General features: G+C 46.3%; 1 protein-coding gene across 2 annotated transcripts in view; it reads right to left on the reverse strand.

The window, feature by feature from the left end:
- LOC145361345 (2-oxoglutarate dehydrogenase complex component E1) overlaps positions 1-16541 on the reverse strand; it is a 104689-nt gene that overhangs the window by 70637 nt on the left and 17511 nt on the right. The window lies entirely within an intron of this gene.

Genomic DNA, 16541 nt, shown 5'->3' on the forward strand with positions numbered 1-16541 from the left:
GCTATATTGACCCTTAGAGTCCAAAGAACAAAGAAAATTACAGCACAGGAATGGGCCCTTCGACCCTCCAAGCCTGCACCGACCATGTTGCCTGTCTGAACTAAAACCACCTGCCCTTCCAGGGACCATATCCCTCTATTCCAATCCGATTCATGTATTTGTCAAGACGCCCCTTAAAATAAACTAACGTATCTGCTTCCACTACCTGCCCTGGCAGCGAGTTCCAGGCACCTGTTACCCTCTAAAAAAAAAGTTCCTCATACATCTGTGTGTACATATTAGGTGTACGGGTTAGGTGGATTAGCCGTGCTGAATTACCCCTTAGTCTCCGGATGCACAGATTAGATGGAGTAGCAGGGTAAATATGTGGGGATAGGGCCTGGGTGGAATTGTGCTTGGTGCAGACTCGATGGGCCAAATGGCCTCCTTTTGCACTGTCGGGATTCTAGGAGAAGGCTTTAAAAGAAAGTGTGCTAGAGAGACGGATTTGTTGGGGAGACAAACTTGCCTGGCCAGTCACCGCTTCAACAGATTAGTCCAGCTCCTATTTCTCATGTTATAACGTGGAGACCCAGAGTAGAATTCACTGCAACGATCTGAGTTGGAGACAGCTCAGAGGAGGTTGACCAGATACCTGGGATGAATGGGTTGTCTGATGAGGGAAAGTAGGACAGGCTGGACTTGTTTCCCCTGGAGTTTAGAAGAGCGGTGGTAGGGTGACTTGAAGTATTTACAATCCTCATTGAACGTTCCCTATTGTGGGACACTCCAGAACAAGTGGGCACACTTTTAAAATTAGGGGCTGCCCTTTTAGGGCAAGTGATGAGGAGAGATACTTTCTCTCAGAGGGTTGGGCAACTTTCGTACGCTCTGCCCCAGACTGGTGGTGGAAGAGGCGATGGGCGGTATGGTGGCACAGTGGTTAGCGCTGCTGCCACACAGCGCCAAGGACACAGGTTCAATTCCCAGTTTGGGTTACTGTCTGCACATCCCCCCCATGTCTGTGTGGGTTTCCTCCAGGTGCTCCGGTTTCCTCCCACAATCCAAAGGCATGTTTGTTAGGTGGACTGGCCATGCTAAATTGACCCTAGTGTCAGGGGATTAGCAGGGTAAATATGAGGGGTCACGGGAACAGGGCCTGGGTGGGATTGTGGTCAGCGCAGACTCGATGGGCCGAGTGGCCTCTTTCTGCACTGTAGGATTCTATGATTGTACCTGCTGATTCAGTGTGTTGGCCGTGCTAAATCCTCTCTGTGTACCCAAACAGCAGCCAGAGTGTGGCAACTATGGGATTTTCACAATAACTTCATTGTAGTGTTAATGTAAGCCGACTTGTGACATGAATAAATAAACTTTAAACAGTGAATACTTTTTAAGAGCAATTCACTTACCCGACAGCAATCTGAGATCATTGGGGGTGAATGGGAATGTGGAATTCTAACCCCGACACATCAGCCTCAGTGTTATTAGTGGCAGGCAAGGCTTGAGGGGCCGAGTGGCCTACTCCTGCTTCATATGCTCAGAACCTGTGCTCAGATGCCGTGAGCACTTCAATGAACCAAACTTTAGAAGGGAAATCTATCCAACCCAACAATGCCCATTTGCTTCCAGCATCTGCGCATGGCTGTTCTGCCCTGTTATTTGTGCCCACTCTCCTGCTGTCAGCCACCTAGTCTACACGCTGGGGAGCATAAAGTGGATTTCCTTACGTCTGCTGGGCAAAGCAAACATTGACCACCAGTGAGAATTGAGCACTCCAGCTTTTTAGGCTTCCAGATCACCAACAACCTGCCTGGTCCCCCCCCATGCTGACACTGTAGTTAAGAAATCCCACCAATGCCTCTACTTTCTCAAAAGACTAAGGAAATTTGGCATGTCAGCTACAATTCTCACCAACTTTTACAGATGCACAATAGAAAGTATTCTTTCTGGTTTTATCACAGCTTGGTATGGCTCCTGCTCTGACCAAGACCGCAAGAAACTACAAAGCGTCGTGAACAAAACCCAATCCATCATGCAAAGCAGCCTCCCATCCACTGACTCTGTCTACACTTTCTGCTACCTTGGGAAAAGCAGCTAGCACAATCAAAGACCCCAGGCACCTTGGACATTCTCTCTTTCACCTTCTTCCATCGGGAAAAAGATACAAAAGTCTTCTGTCAAGCACTGACCAACTCAAGAACAGCTTCTTCCCTACTGTCGTCAGGCTTTTGAATAAACCTACTTCATATTGAGCTGACCTTACTCTACACCCCGCTATGAATTTAACATTACATTTGGCACCCTTGCCTTTCCTTCTCCTCTATGTACTCTATGAAGAGTATGCTTTGCCTGCATAGCGTGCAAAAACAATACTCTTCATTGTATCCCAATACTTGTGATGATAATAAATCAAAATCAATAAACCTTGCAGGAGGTCTGTGTTGTGGTTTGCCTTATTGTCTTGGCATGAAGGATATTCAACAACAGCACATCATTCCAACTCAACTGTAAATAGCTCACAACAGTAATCGCCAACAAAACATTCACCCCCACTTCCTGCCAGTTATATGTTTCCAGTAATCACTGCACAACTTGTCAAGTGGTGAACCGTGTACTCTGATCAGTGGATGGAGCGAACTTTCAGAGGATAAATATCACAATGGGATTTTAATTTACTCATTAATAACCCAACCAGGAAACCTGAGCTAATGTGAAACCCGATCCCCAGAGATTAAACCCAACCTGCCGGTATCACACAACAGCTCCTCGCTCAGTAATAACGTGACATTTGTACTGTCAACACAGGAGCCAGAGCACTCTGCAATCCAGCTTGTAGCCGTGACCAGGCCAGGGGGTTCAGCAGAGGGGTAGATTTCTAACGTGGGAGTGCAACACTGACGAGGGACGCATGGTGGCACAGTGGTTAGCACCGCTGCCTCACAGCGCTAGGAAACCGGTTCAATTCCTGGGTTAGGTTAACTGTCTGTGCTGAGTCTGTACATTTTCCCCGTGTCTGCGTGGGTTTCGTCCCACAGTCCAAAAGATGCGCAGGTTAGGTGCTAAATTCTCCCTCAGTGTAACCCGAACAGGAGTGTGGCAACTAGGGGGTTTTCACAGTGACTTCATTGCAGTGTTAATGTAAACCTACTCATGCAACTAATAAATAAACTTACAGAAATGCCAGACTGGCAACAGGGTGCAGGGTTAGAGGGAGACTGCAGATAACCAGCCCCCAACCAATTCCACAAAGCCTGTCCACCATCTACAAGGCACAAGTCAGGAGTGTGATGGAATACTCCCCACTTGCCTGGATGGGTGCAGCTCCAACAACACTCAAGAAGCTCGACACCATCCAGGACAAAGCAGCCCCGCTTGATTGGCACCCCATCCACAAACATTCACTCCCTCCACCACCGACACTCAGTAGCAGCAGTGTGTACCATCTACAAGATGCACTGCAGCAACTCATCCTTAGACAGCACCTTCCAAACCCACGACCACCACTGTCTAGAAGGACAAGGGCAGCAGATACATGGGGAACACCACCACCTGCAAGTTCCCCTCTGAGCCACATTCACCACCCTGACTTGGAAATATATCAGCCGTTCCTTCGCTGTCGCTGGGTCAAAATCCTGGAACTCCCTCCCTAACAGCACTGTGGGTGTACCTACACCACACAGACTGACTGATGTCCAATAACACTCCTGGAACTCCTAACAGCATTGTGGTATACCTACACCACACGAACTGCAGTGGTTTAAGAATCACAGAATCCCCACAGTGCAGGCCCATCAAGCCTGCACTGACAACAAAGCCCTATTCCTGTAACTCTACATATTTCCCCTGACAGTAAGGGGCAATTTTAGTATGGCCAATCCACGTAACCTGAATATTTTTGGAGTGTGGAAGGTAACCGGAACACATGGAGGAAACCCACGCAAACATGGGGAGAATGTGCAAACTCCACACAGACTGACCCAAGCTGGGAATTGAACTCGGGTCCATGGCGCTGTGAGGCAGCAGTATGAACCATTGTGCCACCTGGCTAATCCACATCCTTGGACACTAAGGGGCAATTTACCATGGCCAATCCATCTAACCTACACATCTTTTGGACGACAGGAGAAAACCAGAGTGCCGGGGGAGGGGGGGGGAGGGAGAGAGAGAGGGGGGGGGCGGGGGAACAATTGTCAAGGACAATTAGGGATGGGCAATAAATGCTGGCCTAGCCAGCGACACCCATGTGAATAAAATAAAAAGTCACAGGCCTTGCACATTCCTGCCCCCTTGCACCACCACCCCAGCCAAGGAATTCAAAACAGACAGGAGATCAAATTGTGGCATGTCATGCTGCTCACTGTCCTTGGAAACTGGAACACCTTTCCAATTGTCAGGAACTCTGAGCCCTCTTAATTGCAGCTCACTTATTCCAAGTTTCCACTGCAAACACTGGTGCGGGTCAAATTCTCTCGCATGCCATGCTAGCTCCAGCAACAGCCAGTCCCTTTAGACCTTGCAAGCGCTGTATTTATCATTAAATTATCTGTGGGAGACATAACATAAGCTTTGAAAACATCCCTTCAGACAGTGGGCGCCAGCAGTCCAAACAACGCAAAAACCAGGCCTCTTAGTAACCAAGTAACAGTAAACTCGAACTTGATCCTTCTTGCATTCTGCACTGTTAACCCCAGAGTCAGTTTAAAGTTCATTTATTAGTGTCACAAGTCGGCTTACATTAACACTGCAATGAAGTTACTGTGAAAATCCCCGAGTAGCCACACTCCAGCGCCTGTTTGAGTACACTGAGGGAGAATTTAGCACCTAACCAGCATGCCTTTGGACACTATGCAATTATGTGGATTGACCCGAACAGATGCCAGAGTGTGGCAACTAGGGGAATTTCACAGTAACTTCATTGCAGTGTTAATGTAAACCTACTTGTGACTAATAAATCAACTTTAAACTTGAATTTAGCATGGCTGATCCCCCTAACCTGCACATCTTTGGACACTAAGGGGCAATTTAGCATGGCCAATCCACCTAACCTGCACATCTTTGGACACTAAGGGACAATTTAGCACGATCAATACAACTTACCTGCGAAGAAACGGGAGCACCTGGAAGAAACCCACACAGACATGGGGAGAACGTGCAAACTCTGCGCAGACAGCGACCCAAGTCGGGAACTGAACCTAGGTCCCTGGCGCTGTGAGGCAGCAATGCCAATCACTGTTCTGCCCAATAATTGCAGCCCTCCCCATTGTTTTGTCCTTCCTCCCTGCCCTGGTCACTCTGCTTCTGCGGGTCAATTGGGCGCAGCAGCATTCCTTCCCCCCACCCCCCCCAATACTCCCTGCTTTCTCGACCTCGTGGAAAGACCTAACCTTCTCAGAGCTGATCCAATACTCAGCAAAATTCCCCAATGAAGAGAAACACCGGGGACAGATTATCCATCTTTCAATGTGCCAGTCAGTCCTGCACTAATAATCACCCATTCTCAGATGCATTTCACATACAGAGGTCTGGTCGGAATCGGAAAGCAAAATAAGATGAAAGGTTTGCACGAACATGGTAATTTTCTTTCTTCATTAAATCCCCACATGGCTACTGAGTCAGTAGGAGGTAACTTCAGGTTGTCCCCCTGCTTAATTTTTCAGTCGTCCTGCCCAACAACCTGCTCCAAAAAGGAAACCACTTCCCGTCCTCTGCCGCCCTAGTTTAGGACGACCCGAGGACAGTCCGAGCTAACTGGTGGCCTCCTCGGGGGGGGGGGGGGGGGCAAAAGTCCAAGCTGGCAAACATCACACACACCTCAGTGACCTTCAGTTGGATATAAATAGTCCACTCAAACACAGACATGTGACACTCTGACCGGCGCTGCCAATGCTGTAGTTGATGGCAGGTCAAAAGGTGCACGTTTGCTGGAATTTCAACACTGAAGTTGAAAATGGATTGCACAGCACAGAAATTCCTAGAAATTAGAAGCAGGAGGCGGCCATTCGGCCCTTCCAGCCTGCTGCGCCATTCATTTTGATCATGGCTGATCATCAAATTCAATATCCTGGTCCTGCCTTCCCCCCCATATCCCTCGATCCCTTTAGCCCCAAGAGCGAAATCTAATTTCTTCCTGAAATCACACAATGTTTTGGCCTCAACTACTTTCTGTGAGAGTGAATTCCACACATTCACCACCCTCTGGGTGAATAAATTTCCCCTCACCTCAGTGCTAAAAGGTTTACCCCTCATCCTCAAACTATGACCCCTAGTTCTGAACTCCCCCCACCATCGGGAACATTCTTTCTGAATCTACCCTGTCTAACCCTGTTAGAATTTTATAAGTTGCTATGAGATCCCCTCTCACTCTTCTAAACTCCAGTGAATATAATCCTAACCGACTTAGTCTCTCCTCGTATGACAGACCTGCCATCCCAGGAATCAGCCTGGTAAACCTTCGCTGTACTCCCTCTAAAGCAAGGACATCCTTCCTCAGATAAAGGAGAGCAAAACTGCACACAATACTCCAGGTGTGGCCTCACCAATGCACTACAAAATTGCAGCAAATCATCTCTATCCCTGTACTCAAATCCTCTCACTATGAGGCCAACATACCATTTACTTTCTTTACTGCCTACTGTACCTGCGCGCTTACTCTCAGCGACTGATGCACGAGGGCTCCAAGGTATCACTGAGTATCCCGCCTCTCTCAATTTACACCCATTCAAGTGATAATGTCTTCCTATTATTGCTACCAAAGTGAATAATCTCACATTTCTCCACATTATACTGCATCTGTCATTCATATGCCCACACACTCAGCCTGTCCAAATCACACTGAAGCATCTCTGCATCCGCCTTACAGCTCACCCTCCCACCCAACTTTCTAACATTTGCAAATCTGGAGATAATATATTCAGTTCCCCCTTCCAAATCATTCATATATAACGTGGACAGTTGGGGTCCTGGCACAGATCCTGCAGAACCCAGTTGGGCCCAATGGCCTCCTTCTGCACCAGAGGGATTCTATGATTCTATGTGAGATAACTAAGAGAGGGAATTGAGAAGAAATATCTTTACCCAGAGAGAGAGGGGAGAATGTGGGACTGACCACCACAGGGAGTGATTGAAGTGAATATGTACAAGTACTATAAAGGGAAAGTAGACAAGTAGGAGATGGGAACAGAGAGCAATGACGGGAGATTTGGATGAAGAAAGTTGGTAGGAGGTTGGAGCGGAGCACATCATGAACTGGTTGGGCCCACTGGCCTCTTTCTGTGCCATTTATCCAATGTAAACCTTTGAAAACAGCCCCAGCATCAAGGCTGAATTTGCATATCACTAGTCAGCCTCACAGCAAATCTCTGCTGAAGCAGCAATTCCTATCTTTCCCTCAGTTCCAGTACATACTTCTCGCATTGTAACCCCATCCCATGGTATTTACAATCGTGAATAAGCAAACTGCTCCTCTTACAGAATCCCTGCAGCGCAGGAGGCGGCCGTGCGGCCCATCAAGTCTGCATCGACCCTTCAACAGAGCATTTTAACCAGGCCCTATCCCTGTACCTCCACGTATTTACCCTGCTAATCCCCCCCAAAACTACACATCTTAGACACCAAAAGTCCATTTAGTGTGGCCAATCTACCTAACTTGGAAATCTTTGGACACGAAGGTGCAATTTAGCATGGCCAATCTACCTATCCTACACATTTTTGGACACTAAGGTGCAACTTAGCATGGCCAATCCTCCTGACACACACATCTTTGGACTCCTTTAAACAAACAATTGTCGGTCTGATTTATTTGGGTGTGGTTTCATAACAGGGATATTTATGGTGTTAACTAGACAGATTGGGATGCATTCTGAACAATATTAGTACACTCAAGGCAGGATCAGTGCCTGCCTCAGGGAACAAGCTAGCCTAGGACATGTACTAACATACAGGTACAGTTGTGCAGCGATTACACTACTGAACAAATGGCAGTCACAAGTTCAAATCCCACCAAGGCGTGCGTTTAGTGGGTATAATAAAAGAGAACCCGGGAGTATAGGGAGCGAAAAGGAGACTTGTGGGAGCTCCAGGTCGGATTTTGCACCTGTCTTTTTCAAAGCTGCTGCTGCCAAATGTCTCAGTGTAAAAGGAGGAAGCAGTCGTGATACTGGGGAGAATAAAAAGTTGAGACACAAAGAGGTTGGCAGTGCTCAAAGTAAAGGTTCACCTGCCCTGGACGGAACATGCTTTGGGTGATGTGAGGAAAGCAAGGGTAGAAATTGCGGAGGTTCTGGTCACCACCTTCCAATCCCCCTGGGGCGGCACGGCAGCACACTGGTTAGTACTACTACCTCACAGTGTCAGAGAACCAGGTTCATTTCCCGGTTCGGGTCACTGTCTGTGTGGAGTTTGCACATTCTCCCTGTGTCTGCGTGAGGTTCCTCCGCACGCTCCGATTTCCTCCCACAGTCCGAAAGACATGCTGGTTAGGTGGATTGGCCATGCTAAATTGCCCCTTAATGTCCAAAGATGTGTAGATTAGAACATAGAACACTACAGCACAAACAGGCCCTTCAGCCCACAAGTTGCACTGATCATATCCATAGCTACCAGGCCTATCTGCAACCCTGAAACCCATTACAAGCCACGTACTCATCCAGAAGTCTCTTAAAAGACCCCAGCGAGTTCGCCTCTACCACCACCGACGGCAGTCGATTCCACTCACTCACCACCCTCTGAGTGAAAAACTTACCCCTGACATCTCCTCTGTACCGGCTCCCCAGCACCTTAAACCTGTGTCCTCTTGTAGCAACCATTTCAACCCTGGGAAATAGCCTCCGAGAATCCACCCTATCTATACCTCTCAACATCTTTAGGTGGATTGGCCATGCTAAATTGCCCCTTAGTGTCCAAAGAAGTGTAGGCTAGGCAGATGAGTAGGATAAACTGGTCATGGGGAGAGGGCAAGTGGTGGGCCTGGGTAAGATGCTCTGTCACAGAATTGGTGCAGACTCAATGGGCCGAATGGCTGGCTTCTGCACAATAGGGATTCTAAATTCTGTTCAAGGGGTATGTTTAAAATTCAGTTCCAATCTGCAGTCTGGAAAAATTTAGCTCAAGTGTTGTAAAGGTTAATTGACAGGGTCATTTGAGAATGTGGCTGGTGATGAGGAGCTGGATTTGTAGCAGACAGGGTTCCAGCTGGGAATTCTTTGAAGATGTTTTTTTTTTAAAAAACAAGCTGCTCTGAATCTCAATCTCTCCCTCTGAATTTTAATACTGTCTAAAATTATAGCAAGATGCTATCTGTACTTAGTGGCTTTTAAGTCTGTAAGAGGAATGTGGCTTATTTGGAACTGAAACAATGATAAGTTAGAAATTAAAATATTTACCTTTCATTTTTAAATATGGTTCAACTGTTAATGGTTAAACTTCTTCATTTGTCGGAGCTAAATTAAACTGTTATTAAATATATAAAAGGACCCTCATCCGTCAGCGGAATACTCCTGGAGTGAAGCATCCTAACACATGTATGCCAAAATAGAAACAGAACCAGGAGCAGCAGGCCATTCAGCCCTCGAGCCTGCTCTACCATTCATTATGATCATGACTGATCATCCAACTCGACAGCCTGATCCCATCTTCTCCCATATCCTTTGATCCCTTCACCTCAATTGCTATGTCTAAGTGCTTCTTGAAAATATTCAATGTTTTGGCCTCAACTACTTTCTCTGGTAAGAAATCCCTAGGTTGACCACTCTCTTTGGGTGAAGAAATTTTGTCTTATCTCTGTCCTATACAGTTTTCCCCGTATCCTCAGATTGTGAACCCCTAGTTCTGGACACAACCGCCAACTGGGGCATTCTTTCTGAATCCCCTATTCCAATTTTATAGATTTCTATGAAATCCCCCTCATTCTTCTAAACTCCAGTCAACACAACCCTAACTGACTCAATCTCTCCTTACACATCAGTCCTGCCATCTCAGGAATCAGTTTGGTAAACCTTCTCTGCACCCCTCTAGAACAAGAACCTTCCTCAGATAAGGAGACCAAATCTGCACACAATATTCAAGGTGATGCCTCACCATGGGCAGCATGGCGGCACAGTGGTAGTGCGGCTGCCTCACAGCGCCAGGGACCCGGGTTCAATTCCCGGCTTGGCTTACTGTCTGTGCGGAGTCAGCATGTTCTCCCCGTGTCTGTGTGGGTTTCCTCTGGGTGCTCCACTTCCTCCCACACTCCAAAGACGTGCTGGTTAAGTGCTAAATTCTGCCTCAGTGTACCCAAACAGGTGTGGAGTGTGGCAACTAGGGGGTTATCACAGTGGCTTCATTGTAGTGTTAATGTAAGCCTACGTGTGACACTAATAAATAAACTTGAAACCAAAACCTACTCCTGTACTCAAATACTTGTGCTATGAAGGCCAACAGACCATTCGCCTTTTTTACTGCCTGCTGCACCTACATACTTACCTTCAATGTCAGGTGTACGAGGACATCAAGTCTCGTTGCATATCCCCCTCTCCTAATTTATGGCCAGGAAGTAATCTGCTTCCCATTTTTGCGATAGAAGTGGATAGCCTCACATTTGTCCATGCATCTGTAATTCATTTGCCCACTCACTCAGCCTGTCCAAATCCTGAAGGATCTCTGCATCCTCCTCACAGCTCACCCTCCCACCCAGCTCGGTGTCAGAAAAACCATTGGGGTCCAGATCCATAAAACACTAGCCTGATTGAGATTTTGGATAAATTAATATCCAGCGTGGATGAGAGTTGAAGCTGTGTATAAGGGCTGTCAAAATGCATTTGATAAACCCCGCAGTTTGCTAGCAAGACTGAATTCCCTAGAATGAGAAAGGCACTTAAATGGCAGAGGCAGAAAAGGGCAGCTGTGGTGAAGGGGTGATTTTTCAGACAGGAAAAGAGTGCAGCGGTGTACACCACCCAGCCATGAGCTCAGCAAAAGGCAGAACAGGCTACAGTGGCTGAATGGTCGATTCCTGCTGTGAAATCAATTTGATTTATTGTCCCATGTATTGGGATACAGTGATAAGTATTGTTTGATTTATTATTGTCACATGTATTGGGATACAGTTTTTTTGATTGATTTATTATAGAAACATAGTAGATGTGTCCTTTGAGCCTGCTCCACCATTCATCACAATTATGGCTGATCAACCAACTCAATAGCCTAATCCTGCTTTCTCCCCATAACCTTTGATCCCATTCACCCCAAGTGCTATATCGAGCCGTCTCTTGAATACATTCAATGTTTTCACATCAACTACTTCCTGTGGTAATGAATTTTTGGGTGAAGAAATGTCTCCTCATCTCCATCCTCAATGATCTATCCTGGATCCTCAGACTGTGACCCCTGGTTCTGGACTCCCCCACCATCAGCAACACCCACCCTGCATCTACCCTGTCTAGTCCTGTTAGACGTTGGTAAGTCTCTACGAGATCCTCTCTCATTCGTCTGAACTCCAGTGGAAACAATCTCAACCTCAATACAATCTCTCCTCATATATCAGTTCTGCCATCCCCAGAATCAGCCTGGTAAACTTCACTGCACTTCCTCGAGAGCAAGAACGTCCTTCCTCAGAAAAGGAGACCAAAGTTTCACACAGTACTTGAGGCATGGCCTCACCAAAGCCCTGTAGAACTGCAACAATACATCACACTCAAAACCTCTTGCAGCAAAGGCCAACATACCATTTACCTTCTTTACCACCTGCTGCACCTGCATGCTTACCTTCAGTGACCGGTGCACAAGGGCACCCAGCTCCTGCTGCAGACTCCTCTCTCCCAATTTACAGTCATTCAGGTAGTAATCTGCCCTCTTGCTTCTGCTTCCAAAGTGAATAACCTCACAGTTATCCAAAATTATACTGCATCTGCCATTAATTAACCCACTCACCCAACCTCTGCATCCTTATCAGAGTTCACCCTTCCACCCAACTTGGTATCATCTGCAGACTTTTTCTTCCCTTGTCCAAATCATTTATATTGTGAATAGCTGGGGTCCCAGCACTGATGCCTGTGGCACCCCAGGAATTACTGCCTGCCAACTTGAAAAGCACCCAGTCATTCCTACTCTTTGTTTCCTTTCTGCCAACCAGTTTTCTATCCATCTCAATATACTTCCCCCAATCCTGTGCACTTTAATCTTGCACGACAACCTCTTACGCAGGACTTTGTCAAACACTTTCTGAAAGTCCTTGTCAACTCTACCAGTTATATCATCAAAGAAGTCCAACAGATTTGTCAAGCATGATTTCCCCTTCATAAATCCATGAAGACTCTGTCTGATCCTGCCACTGCTTTCTAAATGCTCCGCTATAAAGTCCTTGACAATGGATTCGAGAATTTTCCCCAGTATCGATGTTAAGCTTACTGGTCAGATTCCATTTTCTCCCGACCTCCCTTTTTGAATACTGGAGTGACATTAACTACCCTTCAATCTGCAGGGACTGTTCCCGAGTCCACAGAATCCTGGAAGATGACCACCAATGCATTCACTATTTCTAGAGCTACTTCGTTAAGTATTCTGGGATGAGATGATCAGGCCCTGGGGATTTATCCGCCTTCAGTTCCATCAATTTTCCCAGCACCATTTCTCTACTAATACTGATCCCCCTCAGCTCTTCCCTCGCACTAAAAATCTTGCATTCCCCAATATTTCTGATATCTGATTTGTTTCGTCTTGTGTGAAGACAGAACCAAAGTATGTATTCAGATGTTCAGCCATTTTTATCCCTTATTATACATTCCCCCATTTCTGTCTGTAGGGACATACAATTGTCGTCACCAACTTCTTTCTCTTCACATATCTATAGAAACTCTTGGTGCCAGTCTTTATGTTACCTGCAAGCTTACTTTTGTACTGTATTTTCCACTTTCTAATTAATCCCTTGGTCCTTCTTTGCTGAATTTTAAACTGCTCCCAATCCTCAGACCTTTTATTTTTCTTGGCCAGTGTGCGCTTCTGCTTTGGATCGTATACTCTCTATAATTTCCTTTGTAAACCATGGATTGGCCCTCTTCTCCATTTTGCTTTTATTGTCCCATGTATCGGGATACAGTGAAAAGTATTGTTTGATTTATTATTGTCACATGTATTGGGATACAGTGAAAAGTATTGTTTGATTTATTATTGTCACATGTACTGGAATACAGTGAAAAGTATTGTTTGATTTATTATTGTCACGTGTATCAGGATACAGTGAAAAGTATTGTTTGATTTATTATTGTCACATGTACTGGGACACAGTGAAAAGTATTGTTTGATTTATTATTGTCACATGTACTGGGACACAGTGAAAAGTATTGTTTGATTTATTATTGTCACATGTACTGGGATACAGTGAAAAGTATTGTTTGATTTATTATTGTCACATGTATTGGGATACAGTGAAAAGTATTGTTTCTAGTGGGCTATACAGATAAAGCATACCATTCATAGAGTACATGGGGGGGGTGGGGGAGGAAAGGAAAGCTGACATTCTGATGTGATTTCACACAGCAGATTCGCAAGGATATTGTTGGGAATACAGAATTCATGTGTCTAGGGAAAGACAGGCTGGAACAGAGGAGGCCGTGGGAAAATGTCAATCGGATGTATGATATTTTATCAAGGCTGGGGCAGTGGACAGCAGGGACCTATTTCCCTTAGTGGAGAAGTCCATAACCAGGTGACAGAGATGGAAATCAATAGGTGGAATTATTATCCAAAGGGTTGGAGAGGGGAAAGCAGTCTGAACTTATCTATCTTTAGTTATCAGTGGCACTCCCTTTTTAGTTATCTGAAAAGAACCTCTTATGGATGTTTGCACTTCAGTCCCACACTCGTGATTTATGGACACCCTGTGCTGAGAGGAGCAGGGGAGGAGGAGGACTTCCTCATGAACCTACTCCTGGGCCTGGCCAAGCTTGCCATAAACAGGTCCAGGCATTGGGCGACCGAGGGTGTTGTCTGAACCGATTGTCTCTCCCTCTACTGCATGTAGATTCGCAGTCGGTGTCCCTGGAGGGGGAGCACGTGGTGTCCGAGTGCACCGCAGGAACTGGAGTGTGATATTGACCCTTCTGATTTGATGTTTGCTGTTTCCTTCCTGCTTTGTTTTGTGGCTCGGGCAGTTCCCTTCTTGCTTTGTCCCCGAGTTGGTTTGATTTGGTTGACATTAAAAAGAAATAACTATAGTGTGGCAGAAGTGGAAACTTCAATTGCATTTAATCTGATCCTTGGAAATGCCGTAACCAACAGCGACAGACCAACAGTTGGAAGGCTGGGAGCCTCTTCTGGCTACATAGTCTCCTTCTGCACTGTAAATTTACTGTGTTTCTCATTATGTTTCCTGGAATCCTTGCGGTGCAGAAAGAGGCCATTCAGCCCATCGAGTCTGCACTGACCACAATCCCAACCAGACCCTTCCCCCCTAAAGCAAGAAGGGGGCTGCGGAGCCACAAAACAAAGCAGGAAGGAAACAGCGCTAAGAGGCAATTTAGCATGGCCAATGCACCTAACCTCCACGTCCTTGGAGTGTGGGAGGAAACTGGAGCACCCACAGGAATACACAGGGGAGAATGTGCAGACTCCACACAGACAGTGACCAGAGGCCAGAATTGAACCCAGGTCCCTGGTGCTGTGAGGCAGCAATGCTAACTACTGTGCGACCATGCCACCCATTTTTCCTGTTCAACGTCTGACACTCTCCTCTATGGCAATATCTACATCATTCCCCCTCTTTGATGATAACGTAGAGTATTTCTAAATAACCATGCCCAAGGCTTCTGCCTTAATGCACTCATTCCCTTTGGGCCTCTTATGCTTTCCTCAGTCAACCACTTGCTTTGAATGCATTTGTTAAAAAAAAAAGCCTCCTTGGTTTGCCCTTGACTTTACTGGCCAATATTTTTCCCACACCCTCTCTTTCACCCGGCACTCCAGTAAAGGTCTTTAGAATGATCTCTTGGTAGGACCAAACTTGAACATTGCTGAAGGGAGATATGTGTACCCAAAGATTTTCCGTTTTGCACTCATTAAGACAAAGGCAAAAATGCTAAATGTCAAAGTGAGCACAATTTAATAGACAGGAGAAAAAGGGTGCTCCTTGGTTGGCAAGTTTTCTTTTTATACAATCCCTACAGTGCAGGAGGCAGCCATTCAGCCCATCGAGTCTGCACTGACCACAATCCCACCCAGACCCTGCTTTGACAAACAGTCAGCTGGACTTGAAACCGCAGCTCTTTTCCCTCCTCACTGCCAGGTCTGCTGGGAGTTTCCAGCATTTTCTCTTTCGGTTTCCTATTCCCATAACTCCTCACATTTACCCTAATACCCCCCTGACAGCAGGATTAACTTAGCATGGCCAATCAACCTAACCAGCACATCTTTGGACTGTGGGAGGAAACCGGAGCACCCAGAGGAACTGCACACAGATACGGGGAGAATGTACAGTCTCCAAAGTGATCCGGGAACTGAACCCAGGTCCCGGACGCTGTGAAGCAGCAGTGCTAGCCACTGTGCCATGCTGCCGTGCCTTTCACAATTGCCTATTCAATGGCAATGCTTTGGCCAGCCAGAATCAACTTGCCAACCAATCAACACTCTTTCCTCTTGTAGTACAAATTCTTACTCCCTCTGAAATTTGGTATTCTTTGGTTTTTCCTTTAAAAAGTTTATTTATTAGTCACCAGTAGGCTTACATTCACTCTGTAAGGAAGTTACTGTGAAAATCCCCTCGTTGCCACACTCCGGCACCTGTTTGGGTTATACTGAGGGAGAACTTAGCATGGCCAATCCACCTTACCCACGCATTTTTGTACTGTGCAAGGAAATCAGAGAACCCGGAGGAGACCCACTCAATGGGGAAAAATGTGCAAACTCCACACAGTCACCCAAACCCGGATTTGAACCTGGGTCCCTGGCACTGAGATAGAACGGCTAACCACTGTGCCACTCTTGCTGTGTTTTTCACCATTGCCTATTCTATGGCAACGCTTTGGCCAAAGTCAACTTGCCGACTAAACACCACCCTTTCCTCGTCGTATAAATTATTGCTCCCTCTGAAATTTGGTATTCTTGTGTTTGTCCTGATGAGTGCAAGACACAAAGCTTCGATAACACATCTCTCTCTCTTTTTACCAAGATTTTGAACTAGAAATATGGTAGCACAGTGGTTAGTACTGCTGCCTCACAGCACCAGGAACAAGGCTTTCAATTCCCGGCCTGGGTCACTGTCTGTGTGGAGCCTGCACGTTCTCCCTGTGTCTGCGTGGGTTTCCTCCCACAGTCTGAAATGTGCTGGTCAGGTGGATTGACCCGGACAGACGACTCGGGGAATTTCACAGTAACTTTGTTGCAGTGTTAATGTAAGCCTTACTAATAAATAAACTTCAAACTTAACTGTTTTTCTTCAGACAGAAAAATATCATAAACGTCAGGAAGGAGTCAAAACGCAGAGTGCTTGCGAATCTGATTTCCGGAGTCATCTTTTAATGGATCGATGAGTATTCCTGGTGGATCAGTCAACGAGATTGCCCCAAATCTCGGTTCGGATGAGCAGCCAG

The sequence above is a fragment of the Carcharhinus amblyrhynchos genome, chromosome 34 (genome assembly GCF_965287045.1).
Source record: "Carcharhinus amblyrhynchos chromosome 34, sCarAmb.v2.hapA, whole genome shotgun sequence".
Lineage (NCBI taxonomy): Eukaryota > Metazoa > Chordata > Chondrichthyes > Carcharhiniformes > Carcharhinidae > Carcharhinus > Carcharhinus amblyrhynchos.